The 17,206-nt window shown below is 46.3% G+C and overlaps 1 pseudogene across 1 annotated transcript in view; it reads right to left on the bottom strand.

Moving 5' to 3' along the window:
• Positions 1-7,774: 7,774 nt before the first annotated feature.
• Positions 7,775-17,206, bottom strand: part of LOC146808634 (NACHT, LRR and PYD domains-containing protein 3-like) — an 852,065-nt pseudogene continuing 842,633 nt past the window's right edge. The window contains exon 10 of the transcript XR_014968038.1: positions 7,775-12,819. The product of XR_014968038.1 is annotated as an NACHT, LRR and PYD domains-containing protein 3-like (transcript). The remainder of the gene's footprint in view (positions 12,820-17,206) is intronic.

Raw genomic sequence — 17,206 nt, 5'->3', positions numbered from 1 at the left:
AACAGAAACTCCAGCATTCAAAGCAGGTGTGTGAATGTGACCATCGTTGAAACTTGAATTAGTCTGAGTTTAGCTTTGTTAGTCTTGAAATCCCCACCCCTGCAAATCACTCGTCACATGACGTCACATATTGCATTAGGTTAATAGTGCGTGGTTAAATAGATACCATTTGGGTTCACGTTGTGCAACCCACTGAGTTATCCCTGTAATGCGCAGGCCCTGTTTAGCATTTGAGACTCCATTTTTACTTTGTGTAATCCTAGTTAGACTACGTGGACTAGGCCCGAGGTAGGCCGCAAAATGTTCATGTTGCTTGCCTCAGCAGAATACTGCATTTCGTTATTATTTTCTGTCTTCCCTCCCAAGGCTGTTTTCTAATGTACTAATGTATATGCCATACGGTATGCCATACTTATCTAAGTGTGTAGTTTCTGCTCCCATGTTAGGAGACGCTGAGACCCAACACCGTGACCTTGGGCCCTGATAGTGTGTATCCATCAGGCGAGGTGTGAGCTCATCCCACTGTACCTGCATTGTTCTATGTTCAGCCTGGGCTGGTAGTTTTACACTGTGGGTGTGTTTGGGGGGTTATTGGAAGGATAATTATGTATTACTGACCGTTGGGGAGCCAGTCCCTCAGCGAACACCACAGGGTGTGGGTCAGACTGGGCTCTCTCTGCAGAGATATACTAATAAAGTAAGTTTGCATTCTCCACTGTCTGACCGACTCTTCTCTTGGGAAGGCATAGTAGGTGGTTGTGTATATAACCCGCGGGGCCCTAGAGGGCCCTGTCCTTCAGTTGGCGCCCAAACAGGGACTCTACCATTGGGTGTCCGAGTATCCGCCCGTACCCGGGTGTGGGTGGGACGGGGTTGCGTCTGGTCGGATGGGCAGATCAGGGTACCCTGCACGATAGAGTCTTGCCTGTCTGATCGGGCGGCTCCTCGTGTAGTGGACACCTCGGCTGGAGTCCTGAGAAGGAGAAACCCTGGATTTGACTGTTTGGTCCGGAGAGTCGGCAGTGGAGAATAACTTGACTTAACCTGAGTGCACCAGGTGAGTGATTTGATTCTTGGGAAAATGGCACATTCTTGAACGGCACGGGCTTGCGGGCAGTGTCTTGATACATTCTCTGACTGTCTTGTAACTTGAACGGCACAAGCCGACGGGCGGTGTGTCTTGTAACTTGAACGGCACAAGCCGACAGGCTGTGTGTCTTGAAACTTGAATGGCACAAGCCGACAGGCTGTGTGTCTTGTAACAGTCTGCGGGCTGTCTTCTCTTGGACTTGGTGGGTCTGCGGATCCTTGAGGGACACAGAGTGCTTGCCAGCGGTCTACCGGGCCAACTGGTGATTGGCTTTGTTCCCGAAAAGGTCTGGGACCGTTCACAGGTAATCTGCCAGACCAACTGGTAATTTTATTTGTTTTCGAAAAGGTCTGGGGCTGAGGCCTGTCCTCTTGTATCGGTACAGTCTTCGGGCTGTCTTGGGTGCAGTTTGCGAACTGCCTTGCTTTAATGACACGAGTCGATGGGCTGTGTCTTGGTTTAGTCTTCGGACTACCTTGGAAAAGACACAGAGTGTTTGTGAACAGCTGGCCTGGCCAACTGGAAATTTGGCCCGTGCTCGAAAAGGTCTGGGGCTGTTTGCAGACAATATGCCAAGCCAACTGGAAATTCGGTCTATGCTTGAAAAAGTCTGGGGCTAGAGCCTGTCTTCTTGAACTTGATACAGTCCACGGACAGTAGAGTGCGGTCTTCGGACTGCTTCGGTTTGGTTTTCAGACAGTTGGTTGGTTGGGGTTTTATCCGTCCTTTTGGGACAGTGTATGTGTCTTATGTTAAGATGCCTTGTTTAAGTAAATGTATGTGTTTTGGATGTCGATGTTGTTCTACCGATGCTCGATTGGAGGAGAATCAGCCTGCACCTCCGGAGGGTACCCCAAATTTCGATGTCTACGTCAAGCATGGCATTGGCCCTATTATGTTTAGCACACTGTTGCATAAGGATACAAGGGACAATACTGACCTGCAATGACCACCTATCGGCTCATTTGATGAACAAAAATTGGTTTTCTTGGAAGACAAATTGTTTGCTAAAAGAAGCAGGCAATCAATGTTTGATTCTCTGAGGGTGTGGCAAAAGGAAGCGAAACAACGGCATATGAGAGCAGAAAAGGAGGCTCAGAAGAGACAGACACAAACAATTACGCAGAAAGCAATGGCATATGAGAGAGAGAAGATGGAGAAAGGAATAGAATGTGAAGACAGAAAGTTTCGGTGACAGGCAGAGAAATGCTATGTTACCAGGGAAGGAAGATATGATTTTCTTGACGTGGTATTGGATTCTCACCCACCACCCACTTATGCACCTGAACGGATATATCCTACAGTCTCTGATGCCGCCCCCTCCGGCGCTCCTGTATCTAGTTCTATTGCTTCAGCCCCGGGTGCACTTGCCCTCCCCCCGCACATTCAGGCAGCCAGAGCGGGAGCTCTCTTGTACTTATCCCCTGTCTTGTCTAGTGATTCTGCTTCAGCCGCTACTCTCCCTTTCACCCCTGCAACGCTATCTCCACACGCAATGGTACCAGTCTCTGCATCTGCTCTTTCCTATTTGAATGTGACACCCCAGACATTGTTAAATGTGGATATGCCTGTGTGTGGGATGTTTGAATGGAATTGGGCAGCAGCGCAAGACCACATGGAGAAAGTACTGGTGCACTCTGCTGTGGGTACTCAGGAAAGGACGATGGTGGCGAATCAAGCGGCCCAGTGGGGTCGGAATGCGATTTATACTGTGGAAGATGTGTGGGGTGTGATGAAAGATTACGAGCCCTTTTGCAGCAGCTTGCTCTTAAGCACATGTCCACCACATTGATAGCATTGTAGGAACAGTGCTTTCGGACTGTTGCACCGCAGGTTATCTATGACATACGAGACTAAGTGTATGCTGCAGGTATGGCTCCGAATGAAGTTTTTAACAATGTGATGACATTAGTGGGTTATCAAGGCAGACTGCTCCAAAAGATTTCGACGGTGGGGGCGCAGCACCCTATGAGGGAAGTTCATCCCATATACCATCCCGAAATCCCAGAGCTGCACAACTCCACAGACACAGTAATTAGACAACGGTGGATGCTCGGCTTCAGGAACAGTGGGTCTATATTCCTTGGAAAAGGAGTGAGGTCCTGCCCTGAAAAGCCTGCTGCCGGACCCCAGAAAGAACCCCACTGCATATTACAAGGAGTTGACGGAGACGGCCTCCTCCACAGTCATGACGCTAGCTGACATAGAGTTATTTTTCGGCCTGTTGGTGCCGGTAGACACCTGGCGACAGGTGCATACACAGGATCATGCGCTGGAGCTGGAGGGCACATGGGAGGAGATAAGAACATGGGATAAGGTGCGCAAGCCCGGCGACAAGCTGAAGACAGAGTTGTTAGCATTACCAGGCCGGATTATAACATACAAGCACTCCCTTATCCCGCCGAAGAAAGTGGATAGGGTTAAGTTGTCTGCATGTCGCCAGAAAAAGGATGAGAGCGTATCAGATTTCTTTACTAGATTTGAGGGGGTGTTTATAGATTTTAGTGGTCAGGACTTGTCTTTGGACGGTGATGTTCATTTGTTTGTTAACAGGTTCGTCACTAATTTGCTTCCTGAGATTGCAACACGGTTGCAGGCTTCGGAAAGTACTTGGACGACAGCATCCCCGTTCGTGATTTTGAGTATGGCTCAGTATTATGAGCACAGAGAAAATGAGGATAAAGAGAAGGCGGAGAAAGGCGAAAGACTTGAAGACGAGGGTGCTGTTGCAGCAGGTTGCGAGGGGCAGAGGGAGGGGCTCGGGACCAGCCCAGAGACCACCTCACTTGAACAGGGGTGGGTCCGGTAGGGGCGGGGGTTCTGACGCACCAATTGGGTACAACCAATGTGCGCATTGTAAAAAGGAGGGGCACTGGCGGAATGAGTGCCCGGACTTGTGGCAGAAAGAAGCAGGGTACCCTGATCTGCCCATCCGACCAGACGCAACCCCGTCGCACTCACACCCGGGTACGGACGGATACTCGGACACCCAATGGTGGAGTCCCTGTTCGGGTGCCAACTGAATGCCACAGTTTTAGAGGACGGGGTGGAGGCGGAGGAGGTCGGAGAGGGATGTAGCCAGAGGATGCCTCACTGAATAGACAGAGTGGGAACTATTTTGATGACCCGCAGAGCAGGCAGTATTGCCATGAGGACTACGACATGGACGAGGTGACAGGGCTGTCTCACAGCTAGAACAGCCAGGGGCAGGGTGAGGGACCAGTTCCGGTGCCTGTTGATCAGTGCAGACCATTCGTCATGGCTGATTTGCATGGCACCACTAAGAAATTCCTAGTTGATACGGGGGCTATGAATAGCTCTGTTTCCCATTCGCAGCTTTCTCAGGTGTGCCAGTTGTTAGCCCCATTTCTAAACCTCTTACTTTGACTGTTGGGCCCTTTACAATTGACTCACCATTTTTGTTGACGACAAATTGTGGAGAAAATTTGATGGGACTGGATTTGTTAAAAACACTGCATGCAACGATATATTGCTTCCCAGACGGTGTTTTTATGACAATTGGGCCGAAGGTGGCCCATGTAAGACAATGCCTTTCAAAGGATGCACCCCTCCCGGCAGAATTTAAAGATGTACCACATACTCTGTGGGCAACAGGGTATACAGACGTGGGGTTGCTCCAGATGCCACCGGTCTCCATCCGTATCAAAGACAATGCTAAATTACCACACATTCCCCAGTATAAGATCTCCCAAGCAGGGAAGAAGGCCCTACTGCAAATTATAAAGGATTTGATTAAAACAGGTGTGGTTGAAGAGACAGTGTCTAATGTATGCAATAGTCCTAATCTTCCTAGCCTTAAAAAGGCCCCCTTGGACTCTTCTGATACTCATCCAGACGTGTACCGTTTTGTGATTGACCTGAGAGAGGTCAATAAGATTGTGATTCCTCAATACCCTGTGGTTCCAGACATTTCTGCGATTTTGACAATGATTCCCCCAATGGCAAAATGATTTTCTGTCATTGATTTAAAGAATGCTTTCTTCAGCATACCAATACATGCAAACAGCATGTCACTTTTTGGATTCGCAATAGCTGGTTGGAGTTTTAGATTCTCTCGTGCTCCACAAGGCTATACAGAAAGCCCTAGCATTCACAGTCTAGCCCTGAAAGACCAATTGGATTCCCTGGAGTTTCCCCCTGGTAATGTGCTGCTTCAGTATGTTGATGACCTTCTAGTGGCCTCAGACACTGAGGACGGTTGCAAAGAGCCCACAGTTAAATTACTACTACATTTGGCACATCACGGACACGAGATGTCCCATTCGAAATTCCAGTATTGTCGACAGGAGGTCACCTACTTAGGTCACCTACTGTCGAAGGAGAGTCGCAGACTACCACCTGAACGCATAGCTGCTATAACTAACATGGATGTTCCTAAGACCAAACGTGAGGTACGCACGTTTATTGGGATAACATCGTATTGTCGGCACTGGATTCTTAACTATTCCCTACTAACAAAACCCCTTCTTTACCTGAACACCAAAGCGTTGCATGATCCCCTACCCTGGACATCTGCATGCCCCCAAGCTTTTGAACAATTAAAAGTTGCGCTGTGCTCTGCTCCTGTGCTTGGCACCCTGATTACGAAAAGCCTTTTGTGCTTTACATGCATGAGTCAAACGGTTGCGTGCTTTCTGTTCTAACACAGGGTTTCCGTGGTAAGCAGAGACCCTGCGCTTACTTTTCTGCAATGCTCGATAACGTTGGCAGAGCTCTCCCGAGCTGTCTGAGAGCTGCTGCGGCAGCGGCAGTTTCTATCAGGCAATCGGCAGGGATCGTCCTTTATACTGATTTCACAGTAAAGGTACCCCATGCTGTAGATACGCTTTTGAATAAGACGAAGACACAGCACCTCACCAGTGCGCGTCTGACTGGATAGCAAGCCAAAGAGATGAGGGATGGTTTGTTATAAAGTTACACAGTCAATAGGTTGCAACATTTTCTGAAATTCACATCACTGGTAAATTGTGTAGCTACTATTCTGTTTATAAAAGTTACTACACTCATTGTGTGCACTTGGACAGGATTAGGACTTTAAAATAAATTGTCAAAATAGACCCATTGTTTCCTAGTGTTCTTGAGTGTGTCTTTCTAATATGAACGAGGGTTTGGATTCCTGTAATTATCTGTCGGGTACCCCACAAGACTTACTTTACTTGCGAAGTGATTCCGCAGAGACGACAGGAACACCCGTCCCTGCCCCCACCTGACCTCTCCCGGGATCAGGACCCAACAGGGATGAGATGGGCGCAAGGAAAGGAGCCAGAAAACGGGAATGAGGTGGGAATGCGTGGAAGGTGCTGCGCAGGATATCCCCGGGGCAACTGGAAAACAGAACAAGAATGAAATTAAGTAAGATTCCCTGTTTCCGCCCCTTATCAAGCCTTCCCTAAAACACACACAAGCGTTATCCTGCCAGGACTCACCGGTGTGTCTACTGCTCCAGGCCTTCAACTTGCTTAAGACGGATTTGAATACTCCAGGGGCGTTCCCCAGCATGGACCCCCTTGTGAAGGTTCGAGGAACTGATGGATGACTCGCTCCTGCGCTAGTCACTATAGAAGAAGGATTGCGCAAGGTTCTGACTCCCTATAACTTAAGAGGTGGCGCTTCTGCGCTGTTGGGAAAAGAGAAAACAAGCCTGTTGGTGTTTCCAGTGCGGAAACCAAAATACACAAGGTCAGCGCTCCAGCGCGGTGAGACGAAACAAAGTGATTGGCGCTCCAGCGCGGTAGCGAAGACAAACAATATCCGCTATTCAGCGCGGTGAACTAATACTCAAAAAGCTATAACAAGATATGCGCTCCAGCGCGGTGTACAGGAAACCGCAGGTGTTACCGCTACAGCGCGGTAACCCGGAACACAAGGTAACGCTCCTACGCGTTCAGCAACTGTAGACTGGTGCTCACACAACGGTAGGTAACAGGAATACTCCCACTCGACGTGAGCCTCTGGCGAAATCTGAAGCACAGAGCCGGCGGGAAGCGCCGGCTAAAAGCGTTTCCCCCGGAAGTGCTTCAGTGGTCTGCAAGAACTAGACCGGGGCTCGTCTTCCAACCGGAAGTGAGTCTCCCGGCAGTCTTGTGTGTGTTTTCAGGATGTCGGGGGAACGGCAACCGCTGTGACCCCGACATTATCCCTGTGATTTTTTATTGAATTGATTGTTACTTGAAACGCATCTCACCCCGGTGCTGCTCAGTGGGTTCCAGGCGGTTGCAGTCCAAGTGGGTTTCTATCTCGTGTTGTCACAGTGACAAAGTCCTCAGTACCAGGGGGTCTGGAAAGTCTATTTCTGTGCTGGGTTGTAGAGGGCCGAGAACATATCAATTGTTCAATGTGCCACGCTTCCACTACAGTCGAACATTATGTACCTCACAAACCCGTCCCATGTTGGACAAATCACAAAAAAGCAACCTTACAACAATGAGCTCCGAAGGGCTTCTAGGAACTTGAAGATAATTGTAGCACTTCATGACCTCTTCAGAGGCATGAAGTGCTATTTAAATACATTTCGACCATCCAGAAAGCACTTTTAGCCTTCCATGGCATTGGAAAGCGCTATAGAAATACCAATACAGTACAAATAATTCATGTTTATGTGCTGCCTGTAAACCAAATGTTTGTATTTTTGAACACATGAGGCCACATTTTGTTTTTAAAGGTTTGTTTATTGAATTTTCAGTAAGTGCAGATAACAGAGCATTGCAGACCCTTTAGTGCAGTCGATTCACAAGCAGAACATCTTCTATTTTACCCTTGCCCCCCCCCTCCCCCAGCCAGCCTTCCCTTTATTCGATAAACCTACATTTAGAAAAGTTTTAGATCTTTCAAGTGTGAAAGGATGAATGTAGGCAGCCTCCTTTACTCCCACTACCAGCATAACCCCCGACTTGGGCCCTGATAATAATGATTTGTGTGTTTTTTTATAAATGTCTCACATGTTCGTGGGGAACTAACGTGCTTGAAGAGCAACTTACATAGGGGCATATTTACAAGCAGGCGATAACAAATTATCGCCGCTTCTGCGGCCGTTTTCGGCTGAAAAGCAGCGATAATTTTATCGCCTAATTAGCAAGGTCACGCTAACGCGTGAAACCTTGCTTTAGCGTGGGAATTCCTAATGCCCAGCTTTGCATCTCTAATGAGATGCAAAGTGGGCGTTCCTGACCTAACATGACAGGAGAAATGTCGCTAAGCGACATTTCTCCTATCATCAAGCCCCACGCTATGAAGCATAGCGGCACGAAAAGTAGCGATAACACCTGTTATCGCTACTTTCCTTACACCTGCTTCAGGACTGACTTAGCCATGATATCCTATGGAAGGTGGATATCATGGCTAAGTTTGTGAGTCCCTATCAACAAGCTAACGCCACATTGCGTGAGATTATCGCTGGGTTTCCAGCGATAATCTCACGTTAGGCAGTTAGCATGAGGATTTTTATCGCTAAGGAGATAAGCGTTGCTAATAGCACTCAATCTCAGCGATAAAAATACACGCTAGCCGGCGATAATTATCCTCACGCTAAGAGCGCTGAGCGATAATTATCGCCGGGTGTTGCTGATATGCCCCATAGTCTTACTCATTCCTCGTTGAGGCTTCTGAGGCGTGATAGGGAGGGAACAGGCGAGCAGGACTGATTAACTGAGTGAGTGGAGGCCTGGAAGGATGGACAGGTAGGGGTCAGGTTAAGGGACAGATGACGGGGAGAGACTACAGCAAAGAGGGAGAGCCGGGAGTAGTGAGAACCACTGCAGCAAAGAGAGATGGACAAGAACAAGGGTGGAGGGGAAAAGACTAACAGTGCTGAAATCTGCTGCCCGAGGAATGAAAACCAAAGGGTTCCAGTGAGACGCAAAAGGAAAAGTAGTCCCAGGACAATAGCAACAGAAGACTACAACTCAACCAATCAAAACACTGCAAGACCAAAAGGCTCATTGTGCAGAACAAATACAAGAAAAGTGATGAAAGCCATCAAATCAGAACCAGGGAAGGTAAATAGACCAGAAATCAATACACTCAAGACCACGGGCCGATCCAAAGATCACTCAATTTATTATATTCTACTCAATAGGTCTTCAGCTGAAACTCTCTATTCATAACCTAAAAAGAGAATTACCTTTTCAACAAGGGCAGGTCTCAATACAGAGTGTGGTGACAGCCTGAGGCTGTGTCTGCCATGGAGAAAGCCATCTCCCCTGTCCTACAGCAGTCGGCCTCCTTTCCAAGCCTTATCCACCAGACCCTAATGGGCTTGTAGAGCAACAATGAGCGGAGTCTGAGTCACCAACGAAAACAGAAGAGAGACAACTGAAACAAGTTGGATTTCTTGCACATGCCCCTTACTGAGTGAGGCCCTCATCACAGTGAACACGTGTGAGGGCCGTTTTGGGGTCAGGCAGGTGAGTGAGAGCAATTCACGCCCAGCACTGCTCTCAGCTCAAAGCGTCAGCTCCGACCATGGCAGGTCCCCAGCAGAATGAATATATGTGGAGGTCGTTTGGAGTCACCAAAAGCTGTATTAACTCATTCTTTTGGTACTTGGACCAGGAAAGTCAGTTTGAAATTCTTATTTTTTATTGGGTTGCAGTGGTATATACCGTAAAATGTAACAATAACTTTGGGCACCCACTTTTGCTCAAAGCTCCACTGATCTCTAACTAGGTTCATGGTCTACAAGTACCTGTTCACGCACACACTGGAGCGATGATGTCTGCAAATTGTTCCTGACATAGATTTTGTGGGTCAAGGCTGATGTGGATGTAAGACTGGGAAGTGGATCAACTGGTCAATACAATGTGGGACAAACATATGATGAGGCCCAGATTGGCAAAGATGAGATTGAGAATGTTGCCTGTGGTGCGTCTAGGATGGGAGGGAGGCTGTTGTAAATATTCAATCAATTCTAAATTTTCTAGCATGCCACAAGATTTAAACTTGGCATTGCCTAAGTCAAGACTGAACTCCCTGTTAGTATATTTTTGCCAGATTTCATTTTAAGCAATAGCACATATTTCAATTGAAGGGGATGGCACTCGCCTGGATAAAGTCCTATCTCAGCGATCGCACACAAAGCGTCATATTACAGCCTTTTAAATCTGAAGATAAACCCCTCTGGTGTGGGGTACCGCAGGGCTTGGCACTGAGCGCTCTACCTTTTAATATCTATTTGGCTCCATTATGTGCTGTTATTTCGAAATGGGGAATAGAAACCATCTCCTATGCAGACGACACACAGTTGGTGTTTTCTTCTAAGGACCATACGGCAAACTCTTTTGAGAGGTCGAGGGGCTGCCTGTGTGACGTTTCCAGCTGGATGAATAATAATAAGCTAAAACTGATTGCAGAGAAAACCGAGGTCTTGTTTTTTGGCAAGAATCCCCCACCGACGCCTGGTCTATGGTGGCCGGAGGAAATGGGCTCCTCACCCTGTCCGACTTCTATGGCAAAAAATGTGGGCATAAAATGGGACTCTGATATGACATTTGCATCCCAAATATGGTCCATTACATCCACCTGCTTCAGAATTCTGAAGAGGCTGAGGAAATTTCTATATTTACTTCCTGAGAGTTGTCGAAAATTAGTTGGATGAGTGTCGTCTGACTTGGCATTTGTCAGCACACACATTAGCCAGGAGTTAACGCTTCGACTGGAGTGCATCTGAAACTGATGAGCTTATACAAGCTGGCTCATTTGGAATGAAAGCTGGTGCTCTGAATAGGGGGGCCGATATTGGCATTAACAAAGTGTGCTGGTTTTTGGAATTTCTTGGGGGAGCATAACCATGAAAAGTTACTTGGAGAGTTCTGTGGGTGTTACATGGGCTAAAGAGAAGCTCCAGAGATACAACCAGGATTATCTAGTAGACAAGCTCACCACATCTGGTGGGCCTCGGCACACCCACAGCCAGGACACCACCAGACAGCAGACGAAGACGTGTCCAAAGGGAAAACAAGACATCAGGCCTTTTTAATCCATGCACCCAGGATCTGGACCCTGTATCCATCCGGACCGTCTCAACGCTGATCCGATTTAGAAAAGAGCAGGAGACAAAACTCTTTAAAGCACCTTACATCACAATGCAATAACCGTCCACAACCCAGCTACCTCACCCTTCACTCATTGACTTTAGGCTTGTCTTTGACCCTTCACAGCGGTGTGCTGTCTTTAGGCTATGTTTGCGCTATAGAAATACTATATACACAAATATATATTGGGCTGTGCTCTCTTGTTCGGTAGACAAACTGAACATGAAAACTTGTTATTCTTGACCCCAAATAATATGTCCTAGACATTACGATATATCAATGCCACACCCCTGCAACGACCACACACACTCAAAAGACACCGCGCTCACAAAAATACTGCTCGTCAATCCCTGTGTGAATAGCAAAAAAAGGGTAAACTTACACCTTTGTGAATCAGGCCCTCAGTGTCCTGAGTGAGGGCTCAATGATGACGCACGCCACTGGAGTGTTCTAGTGAGCGAGAGTCCTTTTAAAAACAATAAAAGATTCCCAGGTGAGGAGAGGCGTCACCCTGCTTCCATTACTTTTTGATTTTATTGGTAGTTAAATGATCAAACAGTTGCCATATTTGAATGTCTTCATCTTAAATGTACATTTTTTATTGGTGAATTCTATTGTCAACAAGTGTTTTGCTGCATATTCTAATCGCTTTCCCAAGGCCACACGTCTGTGTCGGTTTCCACGCCGGAATGTAACTACGCAGGTAAAGTCAGTGATTCTGTCACCATCTAACTTACTCTGCTTTGTACAGAATCCTCTGTGAAATGCTTTGATACTTTCGGCCTTCATACGCACTTTAGAAAAACTCCCAAGAAATCAATAACACATAAAATAGTGATCGGCGTACAAAAAATTTAAAAATGAATCGTACACAAATAGCCATTTATTAACTAATAAGGGGCAGATTTATTAAGCCCTTGAGTTGCCCTTGTGTCAGGCAACACAAGGCAGCATAAGGGCCGAAGTGAGATTTATTAAGCCACGGAAAGCCACAGTGTGTGGCTTAATAAATCCAGAGTGACGCAAGATATCACAAATCGCTGCCTTGTGTTACTCTCCATTGGGAAGGCGTTCCATGGGGGGAACATTGGCGTTCCTGTGCATCCACCCATGGATTCTGGTGCATTCCCAGATATACAAAGACTCGTAAACCTGGGAATGCGTCAAAATAGTGAGCCCAGCCGACAGAGGAGTAACAAGGAGAAATGTCTTTATTCTCCTCGTTATTTCCTCTTTTGGGTGTAATTCATTCTGTGGCACACGTAGAAAGAGGACAATGCATTTAAGATTGTTTTTGTGCAATAAAGTGTCCCTTCCTGCACAAAAGCAATCCTACCTACAACTCAGTCACCCTGCACTATGGCACAGGGGTCCCTTCGTTGGCGCTAGGCTGCACTCAGTGCGCCAGCGCAGGGGGAGAGAGCAGGAATGCGTCGTATTGTGGTAGATACAGCGCATTTCTGCTCTGTCCCTGTCATGCAGCGCAGCAAACTGCCTCATTGCATTGTGTTGCATGACGTTTTGTTAAATATGCCCCTGACATCAATATCAGCATCACAATATCCATCTAATAGATTGATTAAGTGAAATCAACCAAACCACCAGTAAAGCAAAATAAATGTATTTAAACGTTGAGTTGATATCTGTGAGTTTGCAGCTCCTCTGATTCGTCACTCGAGTCTGAAAGAGAAACAAGTTACAATTACACAGAGGGAGAGGAAGAGTGTAAGAAACAAGTTACAATTACACAGAGGGAGAGGAAGAGTGTAAGAAACAAGTTACAATTACACGGAGGGAGAGCAAGAGTGTAAGAAACAAGTTACAATTACACGGAGGGAGAGCAAGAGTGTAAGAAACAAGTTACAATTACACGGAGGGAGAGGAAGTGTGTAAGAAACAAGTTACAATTACATGGAGGGAGAGGAAGAGTGTAAGAAGAAAGTTACAATTACAAGGAGGGAGAGCAAGAGTGTAAGAAACAAGTTACAATTACACGGAGGAAGAGGAAGAGTGTAAGAAACAAGTTACAATTACACGGAGGGAGAGGAAGAGTGTAAGAAACAAGTTACAATTACATGGAGGGAGAGGAAGAGTGTAAGAAACAAGTTACAATTACATGGAGGGAGAGGAAGAGTGTAAGAAACAAGTTACAATTACATGGAGGGAGAGGAAGAGTGTAAGAAACAAGTTACAATTACACGGAGGGAGAGGAAGTGTGTAAGAAACAAGTTACAATTACATGGAGGGAGAGGAAGAGTGTAAGAAGAAAGTTACAATTACAAGGAGGGAGAGCAAGAGTGTAAGAAACAAGTTACAATTGCATGGAGGGAGAGGAAGAGTGTAAGAAACAAGTTACAATTACACGGAGGGAGAGCAAGAGTGTAAGAAACAAGTTACAATTACACGGAGGGAGAGGAAGAGTGTAAGAAACAAGTTACAATTACACGGAGGGAGAGGAAGAGTGTAAGAAACAAGTTACAATTACATGGAGAGCAAGAGTGTAAGAAACAAGTTACAATTACATGGAGGGAGAGCAAGAGTGTAAGAAACAAGTTACAATTACACGGAGGGAAAGCAAGAGTGTAAGAAACAAGTTACAATTACACGGAGGGAGAGGAAAAGAGTGTAAGAAACAAGATACAATTACACGGAGGGAGAGGAAGAGTGTAAGAAACAAGTTACAATTACACGGAGGGAGAGGAAGAGTGTAAGAAACAAGTTACAATTACACGGAGGGAGAGGAAGAGTGTAAGAAACAAGTTACAATTACACGGAGGGAAAGCAAGAGTGTAAGAAACAAGTTACAATTACATAGAGGGAGAGCAAGAGTGTAAGAAACAAGTTACAATTACACGGAGGGAGAGGAAGAGTGTAAGAAACAAGTTACAATTACATGGAGGGAGAGCAAGAGTGTAAGAAACAAGTTACAATTACACGGAGGGAGAGGAAGAGTGTAAGAAACAAGTTACAATTACACGGAGGGAGAGCAAGAGTGTAAGAAACAAGTTACAATTACACGGAGGGAGAGGAAGAGTGTAAGAAACAAGTTACAATTACACGGAGGGAGAGGAAGAGTGTAAGAAACAAGTTACAATTACAAGGAGGGAGAGGAAGAGTGTAAGAAACAAGTTACAATTACACGGAGGGAGAGGAAGAGTGTAAGAAACATCTGATATCCGTAGCAAAATACATCATTTATTTTTTACTATTTTAAAAATATGTATTTCTCTGAATGCACCCAAAAAAGTCTCCACATTCTTTAGCTACGGCTGATTTTCATCATCTGGAATTCATCATCATCAAATGTTTTTTCAGCCAATCTTGACCCTCAAAGTGCATATAAACATTCTTAAAATTCATAACATTTATAAATCCATGTAAAGTGCAGTGTGCAAAACAAAGCTTATAACACGAAAGGTAATTTAAGCACAAAATATAGGAACGACGGGATAGTTGCTATCTCAGGAGGTTACACAACTTGTAACTGACAACAAAAACCTAAGTGTGGGTCCGCTCCGTTCACAGGGATGTTTGGATCCAACTCATAACCCAACATATTGTCCATCAAGATACATGAATAGATTCCATATCAATTAATTGTATGTCTGCTGTCTTAAATATTCTACCATTATCTCTTGTTGCCCAAGTAATCAATCAAAGTAGCCTAAAAACATGCAAAGTGGAATAAAACCATAAAATGCACCATTCACCTAGATAAACATGTCAGGAACTTCTAAAACTATCCATACCATTAAAATTCTGTGCATCAATAAAACCCCTTTTACTAAGAAAACATGCGGGCAACCTTAGGGTTCTCGATGTGACGGGAAATGAATGAATGTCGCCCTCAGTGGGTCCTACGGACACTGAAATATAATCTAAGCAGAATTGTAACATCCTTATAGCTGCTGGCCTCACGCCTTCTGGTTAACCACGCACAGTATAGGTATCTGCTCACAGCAGACACAATTGGCCGGGAAGTATTGTTCTGTATAATCCCTAAAGTGGGCAGATACTAGCAGGAACCCAGGTGAAGGCCAATAGGAAAAATCCATGTCGCCCTCACTGTTAAATATGCAGGGAAAAAAGTAGATGTTCTATATTCTCAAATGCCAGGCAATGACAAAATGGAAAATGTATATTAGAGGAATGTGGAAGTGACCATCTAGATGTAAAACTCTTCATGTGAAGTGTTCCATACCGAAGTCTCCTGTGCAATGTCTTTGCTAAAGGTGCACAAATTTCAGTAGAGATATCTCAAAGTGAGGTGATGGTTTATGCTCCAAATACTTTGAGGTAAGACTCCCCTCTGAGGTATTCACTTGAACCTAGCCCACAATGGAGGCACAATATGATTTTTTGAGAACAACCTTAGCCAAGGGGGGTAGAGACACTGGATCATTCCACCAACTTTCTTACCCTGCGGTTACCAGCCATTTTGTACATGACAGAGCTGAGGTATAGTATTGAGTGCACAAGATTTCAATATTTCAGAGAGAAATGCCTTATGTGAAGCTAATTCGTCAGTGGTCCATGTAGGAGAGTAGGATCTGCCTCTTGCAGTTACCCCCACTTTTTTGCTGATGTTTCACTTGTTTTCAACTTTAGTCTGGCTGGGGCCCTGCTATTCAGAACCCCAGCCTAGCTACTTCCTCTCTAAATTGATTGCCTGTACTTTGGGAACACTCCAGATTGGATTCTCGGGTAACCTTATGAGTCCCTAGTATATGGTACCTTAGGTACCAAGGGCATAGGTACCCCGAAGGCCTCTTAGGGGCTGCAGCACGTATTGTGCCACCCCTGAGAGGCCATCTAAACTGACACCAACAGTGTGCTACTGCCCACTGTGTAAGCTGGTGCTTGCACCACTTACAGAGATATAGTATCACTATATCTCATTTAAATCACTACTCACTTAAATCACTACACATATAAACCAATCAGTCACCTCTATAGCAGGCCTTATCGATCCTGAAGGAAGGGTGCTGGGTTTTGTGTGAGAGGGTGGCAATGATTGAGCAGAGCACTCCTGCAGCCTTCGGAATCTATCCTCCGGGGTTGTTAGTGATACAGCCAGACCATATACTTTTAAACGCCTTTAATCCTCGTGGTAAAATGCAACTTTGGAATGGCTGCTCCAAAACATGTTGTGTTTGGTGTCAAACACCTTGGAATCATGCCTCCACCCCAGGACTGGAGTGGGAGGCATGATTCCTCCCTTCCACGGTGACATGCGTGGGCTACTGGTATACCCGGTACCAGCTTTCCTTAGCCCTGGCATCACAAAATGGATGCTGCCACCTCAGACACAAGTCTGGCCTCCTGCTGCTAACAAAAACTCCGGCAGGGGAGGCCTGGATAATAGGTTTCCGGTCGTAGGGAGGTGTGACCACCTCCCAGACAGGCTTTAGTGTATTGGGGCTGGGTGGGAGCACTCTCAGAGTGCCTGAAAGTCTGCACTCGGGGCACATTTGGTGTCCCTGTGCATAGTCCAGTTCAAACCGGTTGCAGGGGCTACCTGCCCCTGCTCTGGCATGTAACTGGACAAAGGGAATGGGTGTAGCCACCCTTCTTCCCTGACCCTCCCATAGTAGGGTCCCCAGAGTTAATCCAACTCCTTCCTTGGGTATAAAGTAGGAACCCCTGGCTACAGGACTTTAGATTACACCTGGATGAAGCTCTGAAACTGAATCCTGGAACTTCAACGCTCTACTCAAGACTAGAGGATGGAAGAATCTCCCTTGGAGTCAAGGAGTGACTCCCCTGCTTGGCAGGCACCAACAATGCATCTCGACGGTTTGCAGCTCCGAAGCTCCTGAGCACTCCAAAGCACCCTGCAACACAGGAGATGGGTTCCCAAGGTCTGTGAAGTCGATCCATGCCCACAGCAAGTCTGAGGCCCGAATCCTTCCCCGAGACTGTGCAACCGAAACCCCTGGACACAGCAACGATTTGCAGATGCCTCAGCTTTCTGGCACTCCCCAAAGCTATGCTTCGGGTTACTTGTAGCCCTGACCCCGAGCAGCATTTGCACTGAAGATTGTGGGACTACACTACACGAATGTTC

This window comes from Triturus cristatus, chromosome 8 (assembly GCF_964204655.1).
Source record: "Triturus cristatus chromosome 8, aTriCri1.1, whole genome shotgun sequence".
Lineage (NCBI taxonomy): Eukaryota > Metazoa > Chordata > Amphibia > Caudata > Salamandridae > Triturus > Triturus cristatus.
The sequence above is the reverse complement of the archived record's forward strand: the minus strand, read 5'-3'. Positions and strand labels throughout refer to the sequence as shown.